The sequence below is a fragment of the Lissotriton vulgaris genome, chromosome 5, assembly GCF_964263255.1.
Source record: "Lissotriton vulgaris chromosome 5, aLisVul1.2, whole genome shotgun sequence".
NCBI lineage: Eukaryota > Metazoa > Chordata > Amphibia > Caudata > Salamandridae > Lissotriton > Lissotriton vulgaris.
In genome coordinates, this window is record NC_141693.1 from 1,082,568,256 (window position 1) to 1,082,592,433 (window position 24,178).

The window sequence follows — 24,178 nt, forward strand, 5'->3', positions numbered from 1 at the left end:
TTGTTGCCCTCCGTGCTCTGATGGTGACCTGCTTTATGACAAAGAACTTGAGTTTGGAGCTGGTGGAATAGTGAAATGTTTCAAAGTGTCTCACTAAGGGGTAATGGGGGTCTTTATTGACTATGGCTCTCATATAATCCAAGACTCTTTTCTTGGCCATATGTTTGGTACTGCCCACATACCAAAGGTTACGGGGACACTCGAGAACATAAACCACATAGGTAGAGCTGCACGTGAGAAACTGATTGATGTGGAAGTTAGTTTTTTTCGGGATGTTCCTTGCTCATTGTCCTGACACGTCAAGCCTTGCACTGGCTGCACGAAAAAAATCCCCGTAGGTTGATACTGTTAGGACTGGCATATGAGGTAATGTCACTGTGCACAAGAGTGTCTCTGAGATTGCGTCCCTTGCGATATGTGATTCTGGGCCTCACAGGTATGGTGCTGCCAATAACTGGATCTTTGGCCAGGATTTCCCAATTTTTGGCTAAGATTTTTTCAACGACCCTGGTATTGCTGCTGTAAGTAAGGATGATCCTGGTAGTGTCACAGTCATCTTGTGTGGAGGTCAATGTAGATCTCTCCTCTAAGGGGATAGTTCTTGTGACTGATATGGCTTTCTCCACAGCTCTGCAGAGAACCCATTTGGGATACCCTCTTTCTGTAAATCTGGTAAGCATCACTTCCTGTTCTAGAATGAAGGCTTCCTCAGAGCTGCAGATACATTTGGGTCTGAGGAGTTCCCCATAGGGGATTCACCATTTGAGGTTATCAGGGTGGTTCTAGTTGATACTGATTTCTACTATCACATCCAGAAACTCAACTGAGATCCTGCTCATGTTGCAGGTGAGTTTCGGATTAATGTTGTTGGAATTCAGTTTGTGAAAAAAATTGTTGGCTTCAGCTTCAGTACCATCCCAGATAAAAAGCAGGTCATCTATGTACCTCAGCCATATGACGACCTGTTCAAAATCTCTGGTGAGGTTGGGGTCCCCTCTGATTTCCTCTTCCCATGCACACAGACAAAAAAATTGTGAAACTGGGGTCAAAGCATGTGCCCATGGCTGTCCTGAGAGTTTGCCTGTAGATTCTGCCTTTGAAAAGAAAGAAATTGTTGTGTAGACAGTACCAAATTATTTTGAGAAGTATATTGGTGTGCTCAGAGAAATGTACTGGGAATTTGGTTAGGTACTTGGCACAGGTTCTGATGCCAGTTTCATGTTCTATTTTGGTATAGAGTGAGTTGGCATCGAAAGTGACTAGTAGGAAGGTGTTGTGCCAAGGTATGTCAAGTATACTGGTTAGGAAGTCTTTAGTGTCTTTGACATAGCGGGGTAGGGTGATGATGACTTGATCACTTAGAAAATTGTCCACGTAACTTGAGACATTCTCCAGCGCACTCCCTCTGTATGACACAAAGGGATTGTCAGGAGGGTTGGTGGCATCCTTGCCGACTTTGGGGAGAAGATATAGGACTGGGAGATTGGGGAAATCCCTCTTCAGAAAGCTAAATCCTTCCCACTCTAGCAGGCCTCTATCCTTCTAATCAACAGACAAGTAGGCTTCCAGATGCCTGTGGCACTTTTAAAGTATTCCTTTCTGTTAGTCTGCATGTAAAACATGTGATCATTGAGTTGGTGTTTATTCTCAGTGATATACATGTCTTTGCAGAGGATGACCATGTTCCCCCCCTTGTCTGCAGGTCTAATGACGATGGTATCCTCATTGGCTAGGTTCGTCTTGAAATCTTTCTGTTCAGTAGTGAGATTGTGTTGCGAATGACATGATTTGCTAAACCCCGATTTCTGTCTGAAATTAAGGAGTTGACTGGACACAATGTCCTGAAAGGTGTCTATAGTGTCATGGGATATCATTGGTAAGAAAGTAGATTTGGGCTTAAAGTTGAATGAGGCTGCCCTGTCATGTACAATTTCGAGATCATTCAGAAAATCATGTACATTGACATTAGCTTTCTCTTCATTGCCTTCTAATTCATGCTAATGACAGTGTCAATATCTCTAATGTTAAGTTCATCATTAGTGCTTGTCCACTGTTTATTCTTAGGCTGGTCTCTGTTTGTATTCTCCCATGGTTTCAATTTGTGACATTTCTTCAACTTCAGTTTACAGCAACATTTGAAGTTGTGAATGCGAGTATTCACTTAGTCTAAAGGTTGTGTGAGAAAGAAAAAAAAATTATATATATATATATATATATATATATATATATATATATATATATATATATATATATATATATATATATATATATATATATATATATATAAAAGCAGTCCAGGTCCCGTGAAGGTAGAACGGAACCGAAGGTCAAGACCTCAAAAACCTCACGCCCAGCAAGCCACCGAGGCCTCACAAGAATCACAAATCCAACAATGGGAAACAGGGAAGACGTTTTAATGCAATAAAGATGACGCGTTTCACTCTACGAGAGAGCTTGTTCACACAACGCGCCAGGAACACACAGTGCATATATAGTTAACATAAACAAAGGACAATTGAAAACAACCAATAACACACGCCTTCACTGAATGATAGACATAATAAACAGACTCCAAAATCGAAAAGTGTTGAAATGATAACAAAATGAAACAAAACGGATCGTAATTGACAAATGCTGAGGTACCAAGGTCACAAACAAATGAGTGCAATCCTGGGGAGGAAAAAACAAATAAATAAGCACATGGACTCAAAAATATATACTATGTACAATGAGTATAGCTACCAATTGAAATAAAGTGGTGGTCTGAAAAAAGGTTATTTTCAAACATATTTATGGCATAGTGCCTAAAGTAGACCACAAAAAGCAATGCTGATCAAAAGATCATGAAGGAAACATGATGACAGAGTGCCAAAATTGAATCACCAAAAAACATAGCTGATATACTATATATTGTGATAGCCCTGTGGAAAGGAATAATGATAAAATATCCTAGATTAAACTAACACAAAAAAAATGCAAAAATAGAACATTCTTGTGGACTTCAGGATACTAAGTATAAGTATTCCAAATGTTAGGGTAAGAGAAACCAAAATACATCTGAAAGGGCCAAACATGCAGTCCGATCAGAGAAAGCAAGAAAAAATAGAAGTGAATGAAAAAAAGAAAAAAAGATTGTAAAAGAAGTATGAGAAAGCCACAGCTGAGAGAAATACAGATGGCAGAAAGAGGAATAATCTGATGCAGGAGAGCCTGCAAACTGGTGTCACGCATTTCAATATATACACAAATAATGTCATAGAAATAAAGTAAACACCAGACCGAAATATATACATGTAAAGGCTGACCAGCCGGCCAACAACTTAGTGAAAATCTAGATCACATCAGAAAAAATTGTGGAGAACAAAGTCATAATGAGATGAAGACAGTTCATAAGAAATTACTCAGATCTTCGGTAAGGTTAAGTCCATTTGGGGCCTTGGTATCTAGGGCAAGAATCAGGTGCGATTCTTTCTGCCGAAGAAGCTTCATTCGGTAACCTCCCCGTCCGGGTTGGGGTACCGAGCATAGAACTGTATATTCGAGATCCTTCAATTTCTTGTCGTGTACAGCTCGGAAGTATCTAGCGACAGGATAACTATTGTCGCTGTTGACAATAGCAATATATATATATATATATTACCTACTGGCGTTCGCCAGTAGGTATATATAGTTAGGATTATTTGTCTATGGGATTTTTGAAAATTCTATGTCTAATAACTTTGGCGTTTGTGGACGGAATCGGCTGAAATTTTCAGGAAAATGGCACATTTTGTTTCTGAGCAGCCCCTGAAAATTTGGTGTGGTTTCGTCAAGGGGGGGCTGAGAAAAAAGGGGGGTCCCAAAACGCGTTTTTTACATTGAGTTTTCCATAGGGCGGTTGGACTCACTTTTAGCTCGAACGGCTGAATGGATTTGCACGAAACTTGGCAAAATTGTAGGGACTGTTAGCCCGATGTGCCTTTGCTAGGTCTCAATATATGTGCTTCAGTGGATTTTGAGAAATTAACGTTCAAAACAAGATATATATCTGTAACAGCGCTCTGGGCAGCGATCCGGTCCGCTTACTTTTCGCAAAACGGAACTTTGCGCGCAGAAAGCTGATTGGCTCTCCGGTGTCTGTCAACATTCTAAACAGTCTGGAGCGGCCGCCATCTTGTCTCTCGGTAGGATCGAGAGAGAAGAAGAGGTGAAAAACGAAAGGGGAATTTAATGAAAGGGGGCAAGGTATCCCCCTCTTGACCCCCTAGGAATGTTGTTGGGGTTATTAAAGGGTCCCGTGGGGAAAAGAAAAAAAAAATGATTTTTCACGGTAGAAGCGCTTCACGGGCCGCGAACTGGGCCGCAAACTGGTAGCGAAACGGGAATTCGCCATTTTGTGCTTCGTTAATTAAATTATTAGGTATAAGGGGGTGCGGGAGACGTATCCTAATCCCCTATGTTTCCTGAGGGTGGCTGAGGAGGCTGATATATGTTGATACATCTCTTCCAGCGGCTGTGCGTGAGCTTTTTTTTTTTTTGCTGCGTGACAGTCCGGAGCGGCCGCCATCTTGTCTCTCGGTAGGATCGAGAGAGAAGAAGAGGTGAAAAACGAAAGGGGAATTTAATGAAAGGGGGCAAGGTATCCCCCTCTTGACCCCCTAGGAATGTTGTTGGGGTTATTAAAGGGTCCCGTGGGGAAAAGAAAAAAAAAAGATTTTTCACGGTAGAAGCGCTTCACGGGCCGCGAACTGGGCCGCAAACTGGTAGCGAAACGGGAATTCGCCATTTTGTGCTTCGTTTTAATTGTTTAGAGACAAAAATTATCGCCGCACATCGGCCACAATGCATGAGTATCGTTGAAAAGTCAGCGATATTCATGCATTATCCAGCAAATGCTCTTAGCCGTGTTATCCACCTTCCATTGGATAACATGGTTAAAAACTGCTCTGTGCGTGAGCTTTTTTTTTTTTTGTTTTTTTTTTTGCTGCGTGACGTTTGTTAACGTTCGATTCGATGGAAATCAGGAAGTGTTGACCACCATTTTGTCACTGCGAGTAAATATTTTGTTATAAATGAATCCTTATTGAAAAACATTGTCTGCGCCATCTTGCCTTTTTGTCCAATGCCACAATTTTGTCGTGCACGGCAGCCATTTTAGATGCCTTGACCAGGCCCACTCTCTGCACGCCGCCGATCCTCAGCATGGCTTCCCACACTCGCAAGCATCTCCCCCACGCACTGGTCATCCCCGCTCTCTCTCTCATGCATGGGCCATATACTTCCCCCCATCTGCGCTGCTCTTCTCTGAGAATCACACCCTGTGCCCTCCCGACACCTCTCTTTCACCCTATTCACTACCGCACCCTCTGACACTCCTCTTCCTCTGTGTCCGATTGTCCAGGCCGGACCTAGGCTATCACCTACCCCTGCGGATGTAGTTTATGGCCCCAGCTGTAGAGAATTCAGACATGCCAACCCTCCCGATTCAGGCGTGTGACTACTGATTTCAGTGCTAGTCTCCCGCCTCCCGATTTCTGCAAGCAAAAACCCGGGGGCATATTACGAACAACTAGCGATAATTTTTGTCTCTAACTTGTTTAGAGACAAAAATTATCGCCGCACATCGGCGATTTTTATCGCAGATAAACCTTGCTATTATCGCAGAAAAGTCAGCGATATTCATGTATTATCGAGCAAATGCTCTTAGCCATGTTATCCACCTCCCATTGGATAACATGGCTAAGAACTGCTCAGGGCAGGTGTTAGATTTTGGAGATATTCGCGCTTAGCGCGAATATCTCCAAAAGTTGGTAATAGGAGATAGCGATGTTAGGGACTGTTTCCAGTCGCTAACATCTTGGCACGCCCGCTTTGCATGTCATTAGTGATAAGTATCACTGACATGCAAAGCGGGGCCCAAGATGGTCGCTATCTCCTTTTAGCTGTCACTAACTGGTGTTAGCGACAGCTTGGTAATAGGGAGATATTTTTATCTCCGCTTTCTTGGCTTTTAAAGCCAAAAAAGCGGAGATAAACCCCCTTGATAATATGCCCCACGATTCCTTGGGGGTTTCAGCTGACAGGGCTTGGTATTGTGTTACATGGTAATTTTTCCAGGAAACGTCAGAGGGTCGATGCAGGGGTTCTAGAAGAGGTGATAAACCATTTAAGCCTCATGAACAAGCGCATGGTCTTTTAAAGATTTGTGAAGTACTCGGGGCGGCGGTGTGTGTGTGTCCTCTTTCAGGAGCAGGCGGGGGGGGGGCACTGCCAGCAACTTGCCAGGTCAGGTAGTGTTCAACACGTGCATCACCCTTTCTCTGCCTGCTATTGCGCTCCATGCTTCGGAAAGGTAAGAAAAAGAACGTGCATTTGAGTTTGAAATGTCCGATCCTGCAGCAGCACACTTCCAAAGCCCACACATGACAATAACCCGATTCAAGGCCCCATTCACCCGTTTTAAAAAAAATAGATAACACTCCAACAAAGTAAGATTATAAAACTTTATTAACGATTAACTATAACGAACGGAACAAAAACTAAAAACATTTAAACATTTTTCAACACAAAAAGCAACAATGGTTAGAAGCTGTCTTTTGTGCGAATAGTCCCAAGGCAGCACAACGTGCAGAGTTCTGGACGGCACCCAGGTGATGTCGCCTGGGTGCCGCACTGGTTTTGGGATCCTACAATGCAGCACAGAAAAACAGCGTGGGGCGTCCCGGGTGGTGCGGGGGGAGGCCTCGTCAGTAGCGGTCTGTTGTGCGAATAGTCCCAAGGCAGCAGAACGCGTTGAGATGTTGATGGGACTGTGTCCAGTGTCACATGGCTGACACAACATGTACGACAGGCACCCAGGTGATGTCCAGTAAACTGCCGCACTGGTTTTGGTATCCTACAATGCTGCTCCGAAAATTGGCGTGCGGCGGCCCGGGGGTGGGGGAGGCGGCGTTAACGGGCCTCCCTAGGTGGCGGCCATCTAGCTGAGTTGCGCTCGCTTTTGCGGCTACAGCGTCTCGCTCACCATGTTGTTGAGTTGCTTCCACTCTTGCAGTGCAGCGATAGGCGGTTGCCACATGGCTCTTAAAATGGCGGACGGCTCCTCGGTTTTGGGCCTGGTCCACTGAAATGGCCCTGGGACACCTTGGAACTCGGACGCTTGCCTGCTAGGGCTTGGGCTCCATTCTCGAAAAGCGTCCCCTCAGCCGTGAAGATTCTACAAAAGTCTTGGGGGCCCGACTCCCGCAGGCTTCCGGTGGGGAGCGGCTGCCATGATTGCTCGCGGAATGACCACGACGGAGCCACGAGATGGTGGTGCTCTCATGCTGACGCCAGCTTCAGTCTGAATGATCCAGAAACAAGGTGGGGCTTTCATCGTTTGGGAAAAAAAAATGTTCTAAACCAATGAAAAGTGTTATTTTTAGGTCATATGACCAAGCCTTCCATCTTTAGGGTGACCTGTTATGCGGCATAGGGCTACAAAAAGCGTAGAAAATCCGTTGGCACGTGAGGCGGCGTCAGTAGCGGACCGATGTGCGAATAGGCCGAAGGCAGCACAACGCGCCGAGATCCGGATGGCACCGAGGTGGTGTCCAGCAAATTGCCGCACTGGTGTGGCCATCCTACAATGCTGCGCCGAAAGACGGCGTGTCCAGCTGAGTTGCGGTCACTGTTGCGGTACAGTGACTCGAACGCGCCGAGATCCGGATGGCACCGAGGTGGTGTCCAGCAAATTGCCGCACTGGTGTGGCCATCCTACAATGCTGCGCCGAAAGACGGCGTGTCCTGCTGAATTGCGGTCACTGTTGCGGTACAGTGACTCGAACGCGCCAAGATCCGGATGGCACCGAGGTGGTGTCCAGCAAATTGCCGCACTGGTGTGGCCATCCTACAATGCTGCGCCGAAAGACGGCGTGTCCAGCTGAGTTGCGGTCACTGTTGCGGTACAGTGAGTCGAACGCGCCGAGATCTGGATGGCCCCGATGTTGTGTCCAGCAAGTTGCCGCACTGGTGTGGCCATCCTACAATGCTGCGCCGAAAGTCGGCGTGGGGTGCCCAGTTGGCTTATGAGGTGATGTCAGTAGTGGACCGATGTGTGAATAGGTCGGAACCAGCACAAGGCGCCAAGATCCGAATGGCAAGTCCTGGATGTTGAGTGCCTCAGTTGAGAGTTCTGAGCAGTGCTTATAAGACTATATGAAGTTTATTATAAGAATCAGAGTAAGTTGAAGACTGTCTGAAGCTTATTTGCACCTTTTGCAGCTTCACTATTGCCCAAGGTGGTGTCCAGCGGAACTTTTTTCCTTTTCCTTTCTGCTTCTTTTCCTACAATCCGTTTCATCTGAAGACACGACCAGGTCCCTGAATGTGTGTAGGGGGACGCTATTGAGTGAATGAAAATGGCGGCTTGTCCAGCTGAATTGCGGTCACTGTTGCGGTACAGTGAGTCGAACGCGCCGAGATCCAGGACCGATGTGTGAATAGGTCGGAACCAGCACAAGGCGCCAAGATTCGAATGGCAAGTCCTGGATGTTGAGTGCCTCAGTTGAGATTTCTGAGCAGTGCTTGTAAGATTGTCTGAAGCTTATTTGCATCTGCTGCAGCTTCACTGTTGCCCTTGTGTGGCCAAAGGTCGCACATGACATAGGCGGCCGGCTCCCGAGGTCCGGCGGAACTTTTTGCCTTTTCCTTTCTGCTTCTTTTCCTACAATCCGTTTCATCTGAAGACACGACCAGGTCCCTGAATGTGTGCAGGGGGACGCTATTGATTGAATGAAAATGGCGGCTTGACACAAAGCTGACTCAAGCGTTACTGTTGATGCTATACAGACAAAATTTGGTTTTCAGTTTGTACATTCTTCAGGTTTTTTTTTTCCATCCAAGTCTGATTGAGAGTTTGTAGAAAAATGGCTTCAGATTTTCCACATACTACTCTTCAACATTCTTCCTAAATGTAACAATGTGAAACTCACTAGGAGAACGGCTGTTTCTGTTTCCTTTCAAAATGCTGCCAACAATATTTTCTGAATGGAAGACACCATCATGTAGCATAAAGGGCCGAAAGGGGTTCTGGTCTGGCCGATGGTTGGTGGAGACATTTTGACTATATCTTGGACCTGCCCGGCCTCGCCCAAAATGGCACCGGTATAAATGGGACTCGTAACTCCTTGCCCGCAAATGTATATCTAGAAAATGTTATTGTAAGTGGCCCTGTCCTATTTTAATTACAAAATGTATGTCCACCGATTCCGCAACTGTTAGACACCTTAGTTCTTGCAACCTAATGGCCCGCTCGTTACGTTCCTCTACAGTGTAAATGTCTCCTCATCATATACGATTTCAGTTTGCTCCGTGGCCGGCCCACGTGGTTATAGGCCCGTATTTGTATACTGACATTTTCACAATAAAGGTTTTTAAAACAAAACACGGTAGTAGTATTTACATTGGTAAAGTTTTTACTTTTAGTCACTGTTTTCGAATCAGTAAAAGGCAAGTGAAATAAAGCAGTCCAATTACATGACGGATAAAAGGTATAATATGTAGGAACGCAGTAAAGATAAATGGTCAAGGGCAGTTGTGTTTTTCATGTCTGCAACATAAAGTGATCGATAAGAATCTGATAATCAGGCGTATCGGCGACTAAGACAGCAGGCCGAATCTCTTTTACTCAACGGTTCCGTCATGGAAGGAAGAAACGCCCTTTTTCTCGAAAAAGGAATATATTTTACTTGCAAGACAGTTGTAAATTTTCCGGGAAAGTACATTAGCCTGGAATATTATAACATATGTTTGAAAAAAAAATATTGTTCGAAAACAATAAAAAGCGTAATTTTTAGGTCATATGACCAAGCTTTTCATCATTAAATTAACAAAAGTAAAATGAACCAATGAAAAGTTTTATTAACAAGTCACATGACCTGTTATGCTTACATTACGCGCTGCGCGCCGCGCCTCGGATCAATTCCCGGTGCGCTAACGCGGCGTGTCATATAACGCATTACGCGACAACGTAGGTCAAGAATATAGTCAAAATGTCTCCACCAACCAGCGTTCAGAACACAACCCCTTTCAGCAGTCCAAAAAGTTCTGTTAAATGACAACAGAGGGGACAGGCAACAAGAACCATCAGTCAAAGAGGGGAGGGCAAGTTTTCTCTTCCGGGTCATGTTGGGGCGCTACCGGAACTGATCGAATTGGTAGTCTACAGTGTTTCTGGATGTTTCAGACTAAAGCTGGCGTCAGCATGAGACCACTACCATCTCGTAGCTCCGTCGTGGCCATTCCACGAGCAATCATGGCAGCCGCTCCCCACCAGAAGCCTGCGGGAGTCGGAGGCCCCCAAGACTTTTGTAGAATCTTCACGGCTGAGGGGACGCTTTTCGAGAATGGGACCCAAGCCCTATCAGGGAAGCGTCCGAGTTCCAAGGTGTCCCAGGGCCATTTTATTGGACCAGGCCCAAAACCGAAGAGCCGGCCGCCATTTTGAGAGTCCTGTGGCAGCCGCCTATCGCTGCACCGCAAGAGTGGGAGCAACTCAACTACATGATGAGCGAGACGCTGTAGTCGCAAGAGCGGGCGGTAAACAGCTGAATGGCGGAAGAGGCACAGTGTAGCAAAAGCGGGCGGAATGGCAACTAAAACGGTAAAGGGGCGCCCCACTACAGCTTGTCTTCAGGTGAAACGGATTGTGGGACAAGGTCCAGAATTGAAGAGTCATCAAAAGGCAAAAAGTTCCGCCGGACCCCGGGAGCCGGCCGCCTATGTCGGGAGCGATCTCAGGCTACACCAGTGCTATAAGACTTGGGGAGGGTGTCGGAGCCAAGCGTCTTCTCCGAGTCCATGGCCATCACACCGCCCAAGTTTTCTAATGCAGTCAGGTCCACAAACGACACTCACTTACTTTGAGAATAGTGAAGCTGCAGTAGGTGGAAATAAGCTTCAGACAGTGTTACAAGCGCTGCTCAGAACTCTGAACTATGGCACCCAACATCCAGAACTTATGCTATTTGAGAATGGCAGTGACATCGAAGCATCTCAGGGACCAAAACCATTAACGTACTTTCACGTATGAAAATCTTACTTGGGGAGGGGGCAGGAGCGAAGCGCCCCCTCCCAGTCAGCGCCACCACACCGTATGTTGAAAATTTGAAGCCATCGTTCTACAAAGTCAACCAAACTTGGATTGAAAAATCTAGAAAAATGTACAAACTGAAAACCAGTTTTGGTCTGCATAGCATCAGTAGCAACGCTTGAGTCAGCTTTGTGTCAAGCCGCCATTTTGATTCAACAAAGCACAGGCATTGAAAAAGGCTCAAATTCAGAACTCTAAACTATGGCACCCAACATCCAGGAGCTTGCCATCCGGATCGTGGAGCCTTGTGCTGCTTTCGATCTATTCACACATCGGTCCACTACTGATATCATCTTATAAACCAACGTTATGTAAATAGTTTTTTAATAAAATGTTTTACCCTGTTTCTTTGCTGGGGTGTTGTCTATATTTTTAATATTTGCATAGGGTTTGTCGTTATTTTGTGCGGGATGGGTGATGGAGCCGAGCTGTCTTGCAGCCCTCATGGTGTGGAGCTCAGTTCATCTCACTATTTTCGTATTTCTCATGAAGGGTTGTTCCTAATATTTCTATTTTAGCGAGGTCAAAAAGAGATCCAATTAGTGGCCTACTGATTTTGCTCGATTACTTTTATTTTTTTTACACGATTTTTCACTATCTGCAAAGACTAAACAGAGTATTGCGACTTTGTGCTTGTTTGTAAATAGAGAATGATCCAAAGAGAACCAATTCTAAAACAGTAAATGCTTGGACAACAATCAATCAAATGGAGAGACAAGCAGGCACGACGGATTAAAAAGGGGGGAAAGGCTTGCGTTAACTACCGTTCACTATCTGCAAAGAGAGAGTACTACTAAGACAAAAGAGGGGAGGGGGGGTGCAGCGTTCAAAGCACATCAGCGTGCATAAATACGAAAATGTTTTCATCTATCAGGTACTTGACATTTTAAAGCTTTTCATATTTGCTATTAAAAAACCAATGAAATTCACAGAAAAAACCATAGGTTATAGTGGATATATAGTTAGGAATTTGCATTTACAAAACCTTGAAAATTCAATGAAAAAACCATTGGTTTTAGGCCATATATAGTTAGGGATTTGCATTTACAAAACCTTATTTTACTCGCATAAAACCATTGAAATTCCATATATAGTTATAAGCGCTAACTATATATCGCGCACCCGCAATCCACTGCTGATGATGTCACATATTACATCATTCATGACATGGTTAGTAACATCACTGATGACATCACTGATGACATCTCAAATGACATCACTGATGACATCACTGAAAACATCTCATTTGACATGACTGATAACATCACTGATGATATCATTCATGTGATATACGATGAACCTCTTCAGACTCTAATATAACCTTAGATACAATCAGTGTAAACAGACACTCACAGACTGTCACTCATCCATGGAGTTACTCACACACCTAGTCAGTCATGCAAAGAATCAATCACACCTCCATTTCCTCAACTATACAGTTATACAAAATTTACTTATTCAAACATATACTAACACATATTTACTCTATTATACAATCCCTGATACAAGTTCACAATGATCCATACAGCCACTCACACATTCACTGGCTCTTATGCACAGTTATTTATATATGTCAACTCTCACATGTACTGTGTTTTACATATGTACTTACTTTGACATGTAGCACTGAGATATCCATTCACTCTCCAATGCACTCATGCACACAGTCAACCGCCCATACAGCTGTTTCCACATGCACTTTTGAAACCATACATCTAGTGAATCAACTGCTCACACATCTATGCACAGAGTCATACACCTCCCAGCCACCTACACACACACTCAGTATCCCATACAAATACTTGGGCAACCAATCAATAACCCATATAGTTACTCATATAGCTACTTATCAACACATGCAACAGTTTACAGAACAACAGACATAATGATGTACAAATTAAGACAGTTTAGTCACTAACCCATGCACTCAGTGAGACACATTTAATCACTCACTCATACAGTCAGTCATGCACCTACTAAATCCTTCATCCAGACACTCATATATCCACTCATTCTTCAATATGTAAGAGATATTTTAACTTTACAGAAACATACAGTCACTGGATGTTGTCATCAGTGATGTCATCAGTGATGTCATTTGAGATGTCATCAGTGATGTCATCAGTGATGTCACTAACCATGTCATGAATGATGTAATATGTGACATCATCAGCAGTGGATTGCGGGTGCGCGATATATAGTTAGCGCTTATAACTATATATGGAATTTCAATGGTTTTATGCGAGTAAAATAAGGTTTTGTAAATGCAAATCCCTAACTATATATGGCCTAAAACCAATGGTTTTTTCATTGAATATATATATATATATATATATATATATGTATATATATATATATATATATATATATATATATATATACATATATATATATATATACATATATATATATATATATATATATATATATATATATATATATATATATATATATATATATATATATATATATATATATATTTATTGATTTATTGTGTGAGTCAGATTTCACTGATACAGAACCAGTGAAATTCAGCAGCTATAGTTACATGAGCTAAGTATAGCTTATGTCCCCTGAAATGCATTGCTTGACCTCACATATTACATCACTAATGACGTTGTCAGGGACATCACTGATGACATCTCAAATGACCTCCCTCGGCCGATTTTGGCCCCAGGGACCCCAACCTCTGGCACCTGGAAAATTATTGGAAGGGGAGGGGGCTCCACGGCCCCTCTCGCTGGGCATATTTTACCCCCATCCCCCAGGGACCGGTTAACTAAGGCTGGGTGCCCTGGTGTTCACCCATGGCACCCAGCGAGCACTGTTGAGGGACCACGGGGGAGCCCTAATGACCTTGAGGGCCCCGTTGCTATACACCCCCAGTAGGAGCCAGCATTGCTCCTGCACATGGGGGGCAGCAAGAAATGCTGCTCCCTGCATGTAGGAGCTATTCTTTCATCTGTTTACCTTCCCGCTTGACAGTGGGCAGGTAAACAGATGAAAAGTTGGGTCCCAGCGAGTGTGAAAAGTGTTCCTGCTCCCGCCCTCTGGAAGCAGAATTAATGTTTGCTCTTGCTTTGTAGGAGATGTCAAATCTCCCACCAAACGAGATAAAATGGCTATGTCCTGAGATTGGGCACCTTTGCACATAGGGAGCTGGTCCTGGGAAGTGGTGATCCCTCGAAGGGGGATTCATGGCCCCCGTCGTTTGTTCTTGTATAGCTTGCCCCAGGGAGATAATGGTCCCTGGGGCCATGCAGCCCCCTCCCTCTATTATATACTTGGCCTGGGACAAGTAGTGGTCCCCAGTGCCATATATAGCCCTGGGAAGGGGGCCATACTTCCCCCTCCTTCAATTATATACATGGCCTAGGTACTTGTTGGTCCCTGGGCCAAATGGCCCAGAGAAGGGGGACCATGCTGCCCCCTCCCTCTATTTAAATATATAAGAAGAGCCCCTATGGCCTGGCCCATCCAGAGAATAGTTATTAAAAAAGCATGGGGGACAACTCTATTTTCTGCAGCAAATCTGCTAATACTCAAGATTCTGTCGCAAAAAAAATGCTTTATTCCGCAGGTATGGCCCCTGGGGGACTGTCACAGATGCAGTAGGCTCACCAGCATCAAGGAGGTGTGTCACCTCATCTGCACCCACTACGAACCTTCCGGGAGAGATCTGTAAGGCCTGGTCTTGGGTGAAAGGGTGGGGGATCAACAGTGAGAAGGAAAACGAGCGTTCCGACAATCAGTGCGAGGAACGCGCAGTCGTAAGGAACCACTAGTTCCCATGAGGCAAAGCAGAAGTTCCGCGATTGCCTCACGGGAAAGAACCACATGACCCGGAAGCAGGAATAGTTCAAAGGGACCTCCGGTGCCAGACTCGGGCTGGTTATTCTTTGTGATACAGCGCGCTGCGCTGCTGGTCCCTGTTTTGTTCCCCTGGTAACGGTAAAGTTGTACATGCACCATTTGAAAACGAGACTTGATAACTTTACCACCATATAGGCTTGGCAAGCATCATTTGGAGATCGTTGAATACAATTGAATATCATTGGCCAGCCGTTGGTTTGGAGTGCTTTAACCTTAAACTTGATGGTCCATGTCCACAACTTTGCGCACTTTGAACTACAAGCACCCATGAGCATTAGGAACTCAGTCCATATAAAAAAGACCATTGTGCGCATTTCGAATGGCATGATACATATATGATTTCGGAAGCAGTACACCAAAAGAAGTATTTTGGGTGATTGTTGTTTATATATTAGAAGGCTAAAAATAGGCTGTAAAAGGTTGGAGAGGGACTGGCGTAAAGGCTACAGGGAAATAGATACATTGAATTTGAATCGGAGTCTCCTTGAATATAAGAAAACGATTGTTCATGCAAAACAAGAGTACTTTACAATCCAGATTAATCTGGCTAGTTACTATTCAAAGGAACTATTTAGAACAGTCTCTTGCCTTGCATCCCCGAAAGTGCTGGGACCTTAACCTAGTCAAGAGTTGTGCGAGGCCCTGGCCAAGTTTTTTCGGGCCAAAGTAGATACAATTTTTGAAGGCCTTCTCGGATGCAGATAGGAGTGGCCCTCTTAGCCTCAGCAAGAAGGTTGAAGTGGGAGATTTCTAGGGACTCCGGTTAGAGCAGTTAACTCTGGTGAGCACGGAGGAGACAAATAAATTGCTGCTCGCGGTGAAATCAGGTTCCCCCTATGACCCGTGCCAGGCAACGGAAGCCAAGATGGCATCCATACCTATTGCCACAGCGCTAACAATGATTTTCAATAATATGTTTGCGACCAGACAATTTCCTTCTTGTTGGAAACATGCTTCTGTCCTTCCACTGCTGAAAAAAGCTGATTTGGATATAACGGACCCGAATAACTATTGCCCAATTCCTAGGCTTCCATTACCAGCTAAATTAATTGAAAAAATGAGGAATTCTCAACTCAGTGCATTTTTGCAGTACTGAGTCCGCTCTGATCAAAGCAACAGAGGAAATCAGAGAAGTGCTGGACCTTGGAGGCAGAGCGGCGTTGGTCCTTTTGGACCTATCCGTTGCCTCCGAAACGGTACATCAAAGGATCTTGATGGACCGGTTGAAGGAAAGTGGGGTACAAGGGAAAGCCTGGGACATCTTGAAAGCTTTCTTATCCAACAGAGATCAGTGTGTGGCAATGGGTAATTACACATCAAAACTTTTTTTATTGCCCTGTGGTGTTCCGCAGGGCTCTTCCCTAAGCCCAACACTGCCTAATACATATGTTACCTCGCTGGCCCCTATTGTCAGGTCATTTGGTTTTGATTTAACATCCTATGCAGATGACACACAAATTGTGGTTTCACTGTTACCGGGCAAGGAAGAAGGAATAGTCATGCAATTTCAGGAATGCATGTTGGCAGTGGGCAGATGGATGGCTGATAACGGCCTCAAATTAAACACAGAAAAAACGGAAGTCATTTTATTTGGCGCAAAGAAGAACTTCTGGAGTCCACGCTGTTGGCCGGAGGAGATGGGTACTCCGCCTTTACCGGTCGCTAAGGTGAAGAACCTGGCTGTCTTAATTGATGAGCAACTTACTTTTAGGACCCAGGTTAACGCCGTAGCATTGTCAGTATATTTTATACCTAAAATGATTCGGAAGAATCTACCTTTGCTCCTAGAGAGCTGTAAAAAAACAGTTATTTCTGCATTAGTGCTGTCCCGTCTAGATTATTGCAACAGCCTGCTTTCGAATGCCCAACAGGGGCTTCCTAACAAAATGCAGGTGTTGCAAAATGCGGCAGCTAGACTTCTGACGGGCATACCAAAGAATGCCTCCATCTCATCTGAAATCATAAAACTTCACTGGCTGCCAGTGCTGCAGCGGATTTCCTTTAAGGCCTTGTCTCTGGTCTTTAAGGCCCTGCGAGGCCTGGGGCCGGCCTGCTTGAAGGAGTACTTTCAATGGTACCTCCCTCCCAGACTTTTAAGGTCATCTGAGCAGCGGTTGGTCAAAGTCCCTCGCATAAAGAAGCCTCGGTGAGGAGGAAGGAGCTTTGTGTTGGGGCAACGAAGGCCTGGAATGCCTTGCCCTTCGCCTTGAGGAACATGACAGATGTGATGGCTTTCAGGAGAGGCATTAAAACTTGGCTGTTTACACAGTAATTCCCTGTGGGCCTTAACCTTTGGAGTAATCATCGAGCGCCAGTACACCCTCGGGTAACAGAGCGCTGTATAAATGCTAAAAATAAATAAATAAATCACAACAGGGGGTTCAAGAGGCGGCCTTCTGCTCTTCCCCTATGAGGCAAGCCCAGTCAGTCCTGATGGTGTGTGCAGTATAGTGGTAAGTGTTATATATGTAAAGCTGGTGTACCAGCCATCTTCTACTTTTGTGTTTAGGTGGTTACGGTTTCTTCTGCTTTGACCCTTTTCCTAGCGCAACTCCCCTTCCCTGCAAACCTAGATATAAGGTTATTTCTACCGTCCTTCCTGGGAACGAGGACAGTTATTTGTGTTACAGGTACGCAAGGCTCAATAGGCAGAAAGACGGTGCCTAGTATATTTCTGTACTTCCCCGTGTTGATTTGCCTTACAGATCTCTCTCCCTGCCCTTCCTTTCCTTCCCACACTTGATCATCCCTCTCACCGGTGCTATAATAGCATTCAGAGTTGGGACTGTCGAGAGGTGGACCCCTTTTTGGCATCGAACCGTCTCCGAGGAATCTTCGAGCTGATAGGGAACTCAGCACCAGGGCTAGGGGGTCAGGTTATCAGGGTATTCCTACCATGCCCGCTTTTCTTTATTTAACATTTTTGGGGGCATCTCGGCTGAGGCTGGGTCCCAAAATGGGTGCAAGCACTTCCTGGTTGAAGTGTTGGCAGCCAATCAAATCTCTGCATGAGCTCATCAATGTTCTTTAAGTATTCTTAACCAAAGATATAGAAATTTGGAATTTATTTATTAAAAACTACTGTACAGGTCTACACCAAATCACAAAAAGCATACTTTGCTTTCTGGACCAAGATCTAGCTTCCTGCCAAAATTGGTGTAATTCGGTACAGCGGTTCGGGCTGTAGTCATGTCTAAAACCCTAAGTAAATTAAAATGGGAAAAACACTTTTTTACCCCCTCTTTTTCATGGCCCCTGCTTGACGAATCACCCCGAAACTGTCTATGCACACCTAGAATCAGACAGGCACTTTTTGGGAAAATAATGTATAAGTAACAAGGACCCCCTGATTGTCTGGAATTCAAGATTCCTAGGTCAGGGAAAATAACTGATTGATAGACAACAACCTAGGCAATCATAACTAAAATACAAAATTGAACAAGGATATTTAAGGAAAGAGAGCTGCAAGTGAAATCAGTTTCTAGTATTTATTAACATATATATTAAAAAAAGAGACATAAATTTCACATGAATAAAAAAGATTGTATCATCACATATCAAGAAACCAATATATATTAAAAAAGTATATGAATCAATATGGTAGACAATTATTCATTCGTTTACTACATAAAAATAACAGGGTGGCATAATAGATCTCTTCTGCCACCCTATTATTTTTATGTAGTAAATGAATAATTGTTTATATATTGGTTTCTTGATATGTGATGATACAATATTTTTTATTCATGTGAAATTTATGTCTCTTTTTTTAATTTCCTTAAATATCCTTGTTCAATTTTGTATTTTAATTATGATTGCCTAGGTTGTTGTCTATCAATCACTTTTTGGGAAAATGTCATGAAGATTCGTCAAACGGGGCCCAGTTATAAGTCAGTCAAAAAATGCCTTTCCGATGAAAACTAGGTCCTAAAAGTGTGTCCGAATGATACAACCCACTGGTGACTGTAAGAAGATGACATATGTATATATATATATATATATATATATATATATATATATATATATATATATATATATATATATATATATATATATATATATATATATATATATATATATATATATATATATATATATATATATATTACCTACTGGCGGTCGCCAGTAGGTAGTTATAGTTAGGATTTTTTTCAATGTTAAATCTCAAAATTCTATTTGGAATAACTTTGGCACCGGTTGACGAATCTGCCTGAAAATTTCCTGAAAATGGCCTCGTCGAGCTCCGGTCCTTCCTTGAAAGTTTGGGGGGGATACGTCAAGCGGGGGCCTAGATAAAAGGGGGTCCCAAAACGCATTTTCCCCATGTTAATTTCCATAGGGCGGTCGATTTCACTTTTAGCCCGAACGGCTGAATGGATTTCCACCAAACTTGGCAAAATTGTAGGGACTGGTAGCCCGATGTGCCTTTGCTATGTCTCAAGATATGTGCTCCAGTGGATTTTGAGTAATTTAGGTTCAAAAAAATATATATATCTATAGGCGCTCTCCGGTGCGCGCACCGGAGTGCGCTCCAGGCGCGTCACGCGACTTGCGCGCAGAAAGCTGATTGGCTCTCAGTTGTCTGTAAACATTCTAAACAGTCCGGAGCGGCCGCCATCTTGTGTCTCGGTAGGATCGAGACACGAGAGGTGGGCAAAACAAAGAGGGAAATGACCATAAGGGGGCAGGGTAGACCCCCCCTTGACCCCCTAGGTTTGATGTGGGGGCTATAAAAGGGCCCCGCGGGGCATTTAAAATATTTTTTTTTTTCGTTTTGCGCGGGGGAAGCGCCCGGTACGCGCACCAGGTAGCGCACCGGGGAGCGTAAAATGAGGGAAAAAGATGACAGAGTTTTTAAAAAATGAAGTTTTTATTTAGAAATTGGAGGTAGTTCTAAAAATAACTTTTTTTTTTCTTCTTTTTGTTGTTTTATATTTTTTTGTGTTTTTTGAACTTTTTGAACTTTTTTTGGCTTTTCAAAACAGTTTTATATTTTTTTGTATTTTTTTAGGGGGAGAAACAAAAAAAGGGAATTGAAACTGGCTCAACTGGAGCAAAAAAATAAAAAACCCAAAAAATTACTTCTTTTTGGGGCACTTGTGATTATCACCTGCAAGGACGATGAGCTTAACGCTTTTTTCACCATAGGCGATAAGCTTGCCACATGCAGAACAAGTGATTTTAAAATCAGCAATTCTTGGCTGAATGCAAGGCATCATCTCGGATGTTTCTGGTCCTGATGAAGTTGGTTGGTTTGTTTGGGAGGTGGTCCTTGACGACTTGGGGAGGTTACTGGCCAGTTCCCTGAACTCAGCACGAGAGTAGTTGTTTGGGTGCTTTCTGGTCATATGACGAATCATGGTATAGTTACCAAATGAATATTTTTTGTTTGGGTTGCCCCGTGAAAGTTCATCATTGCAGATTAGGCAAGTTACCTTGGGCGCATTAACTTTTTTCTTGCCCTCTGGGATTGAAAAAAACTCCCATATAATGTGTGGCTTGGGTTTGTATGGAGTATTTTCTTCAGGCAGCCATCTTCTCCTCCCCTCCTCCTCTTCCTCTTCCTCCTCCTCCTGTTCTTGACCACCAATATAATCTTGAGGTGGTCCTCTTGGTGGTTGTGGTGGTGGTGGTGGGGCAGATGCACCAGCTGCTGCTGCTACTGAAGCCATTATTAATATAAAAAAGGTACAGAGATGTACAAACAGGTCTTCCTCAGTCAAAGGACAAAGTCAGAATAAGGAAAAAAGGTGGGGTCTTTCATCATTTAGAAACAAACTGTCCTGACCCAATGAGAAGTGTTATTTTCAGGTCACAGGACCAGGGGCTTCATCATTATGAAACTAAAACTGTTATGAACCAATGAAAAGTGTTATTTTCAGGTCACATGACCCGACGCGCTTACGCTACGCGCCCCCGGGCGCGCCCGGGGGCGCTTCGGGTCGCGTAGCGTAAGCGCGTCGGATGTTTACGTTGCGCGATCGTATTCGCTCGAGTACTTCCGGGTGCGCTTACGCCGTGCGTATCACGCGGACGCGGCTACGCGATACGTCATGATCATGTTTTCGTTCGCGATATTGGCGCTTACGGGACGCTCCTCGGAGCGCGCCCGGGGGCGCTTTATAAAAGTACGCTTTTCGGGGCGCTCCCCGGGAAGCGCACCGGGAGCGCTCCAAAGCAAAAAATAAAAAAAAAAATGGGAAAAATTGTAGGGACTGGTAGCCCTATTCTTAAGTGGTTTTTACGAAAATTAACTTTGATAAAATATATATTGTGCTACATTGGGCTATATATATATGCCAAAATGCCAAAATGTAACCCAAATGTAGTCCAATGTAGCCCAATGTAGCCCAAAGATGGCCACCAGAGACCAAAAAATGTAAATGTAGCCCAAATTTCAACTAGATGTAGCCCAACTGTAGCCCAATGACAGAATGTACCAGAGTGTTCTAAAGAACAACTAGAGTGCTAACAGTCTTATTTATAAAGTGAGACTTATAGTTAGGAATTAGCATTAAAAAAACCTATGAAATTCACTGAAAAAACCATAGGTTTCACACCAGTTATAGTTAGGAATTAGCATTTAAAAAACCTATGAAATTCACTGAAAAAACCATAGGTTTCACACCGGTTATAGTTAGGAATTAGCATTTTAAAAACCTATGAAATTCACTGAAAAAACCATAGGTTTGACACCAGTTATAGTTAGCTGGAAATTTTACTGACATAAAACCAATGAAATTCCACGTTATAGTTAGTTGGACTCACTATAACTTGCGCGTGTAATGCACTGCTGATGACATTACATATTACATCACTCATGACATGGTCAGTGACATCACTTATGACACCATCCAGTGAATGTGTGTCTTTCTAAAAAATAAATATGTTTTATATATGTATATGTAAAGGTCGAGGAAAGAATAAATGTTTAAATTATTGTCTTAATTAATGTTTTTTTCAAAAAGAAATGATTGGATAACTGGCTTATTAAGTGTACCTTAGTGAATACATATATTAGCGAGTAATGTTTAAATATTTAAATATATGTATCAGTGTTTCTTTTTGTGAATAACTGGCTGCATGGGTTGATGAGTACCTACATGTGTAGGTATTTGAGTTCTTAGATGTTTTTTGTATCAGTATGAGTGTTTCTATGGTTTCATGGGGGTATTACTAATCACATAGATGCATGAATGACTAATTCTCTCTTTGTATGTGTTTAGAAGACACCATATGTGCAGGACTGTATGGGTGGTTGAGTGTGTATAGTTTTATATGCAAATACATGAATGTTCAATAGTTTATTTGCATGTGTGAGTATGTGTGTGAGTAACTTTTGGATGATTGTCGGTGTGTAACAGGATGTATAGGTGTATCACTACATATGATGAGTGAGTATATGTATGAGTGACTATATAGAACTGTTGGTGAATGAGAGAATGTGTATATAGATGGTGGAATTACTGAATTGGTTGTTGTAACTGGTATGGGTATGTCCATTTTTTTGAAAATGTTAATTTCTATTTTCCAATATGTGTTTTAAGGGTTACATTACACTTAAAGGAGGTCTGTCATCAGTGATGTCATAAGTGATGTCACTGACCATGTCATGAGTGATGTAATATGTAATGTCATCAGCAGTGCATTACACGCGCAAGTTATAGTGAGTCCAACTAACTATAACGTGGAATTTCATTGGTTTTATGTCAGTAAAATTTCCAGCTAACTATAACTGGTGTCAAACCTATGGTTTTTTCAGTGAATATATATATATATATATATATACTAAAAAAACAAAGGCTCTGAATTTACACACACAAAACCATAGCAATTTAGCTGTTATAGGTTTTTGAAATTCTATTTCCTAACTTTAAAGTCACTGTAACCTTTGTTTTTTAAGTGAATATCTATGTTTTTTAATGTCATTTTTTAACATGACAGCCCTGTTTTTTAATGCTATTTCCTAACTATAATGTCCCTGTAACCTTTGTTTTTTCAGTAAATTACTAAGGTTTTTTAAGTTCATATCATGTAACTATAACATTTAAGTTTTATTGTATTTGCGAATTTTTAATCTTTTTTATCAGAAATTTTATTTATAGATTCAAAGATGTTTATATACTTCAGATTTTTTGCAGATTTAGTTTTTTGTGTGTCACTTTCGTTTGTATTTTAAATTTGTAAACTTTATGATATAAACTAATAGTATTTTTGTACACATGTTTTTATTTGATATTTTAAAATATTTGTTTAATAATAATTAGGGATTGTGGATTCATTGAAAATAAATTTGTGTGTGTATATATATATATATATATATATATATATACATATACATTCATTTGGTAAATAACGTCAGTATATACATAATTGAGGCCATAGTTATCACACTATATATTTGTTTTTAAGATTAATCACTCAGATTGTATTTTTGGCAAATTTGTGAGTATACAGACTAGAACCTCAAATTAGTGTGATCACGTTGCCAAACCTTCCCTTTTGATTCAGCAGATACGTTCTGCACCTTTTTTAAACAAACCTCACACAAAACCTCGTGTTTCTTATTGAACTGTGCAAAGAGCTACATTGCTTCATATATATCTCCTGACTTTGAGGTTTTCTCCAACAGTGTACTCGTTATGGTTAAAATGGCTGCAGCTAACTCTTCCAGGGAAGAAGAAGATCCTGTCCTGGTCCAAAAGGAAGAAGAACAGGATACACCTCCAGCAAAGAAACAGAGTGTGGTCTGGAAATTCTTTGTAATCCCTTTTAGAGAGAAGAAGTTGACGACCAAGATTGTTAAATATACTATCTGTGGCAAAGAATTATCTTGTGGCATCAACAAAAAGTACAGTCACTGTACGTCACCAATGTGGAAAGAAATTAACACCATCGATAAAAGGTCTTTCTTAAGGATGGTACGTGAAAGGAAAAATAGTGCTCACCCGCCTGCCTTGGAATGCATTTGGTAGTAGTCAGGGGTCACAGCTGTAACCAATACCTTGCTCCTTGAAAATCCTGGCACATCCTTTTCTACCCCTGGCCTCGGAGGAGGGGTCACAGGGGTCACAGAAGAAGTGCCAGGAGTGGCAGGAAACAAGTTAGAGGCCACAGCTGCAACCCCTGACTATTACCAATAATGCCCTTGCCATCTACATCATCAGCCATGTTGTCAGCACCCTCCACCTCTTC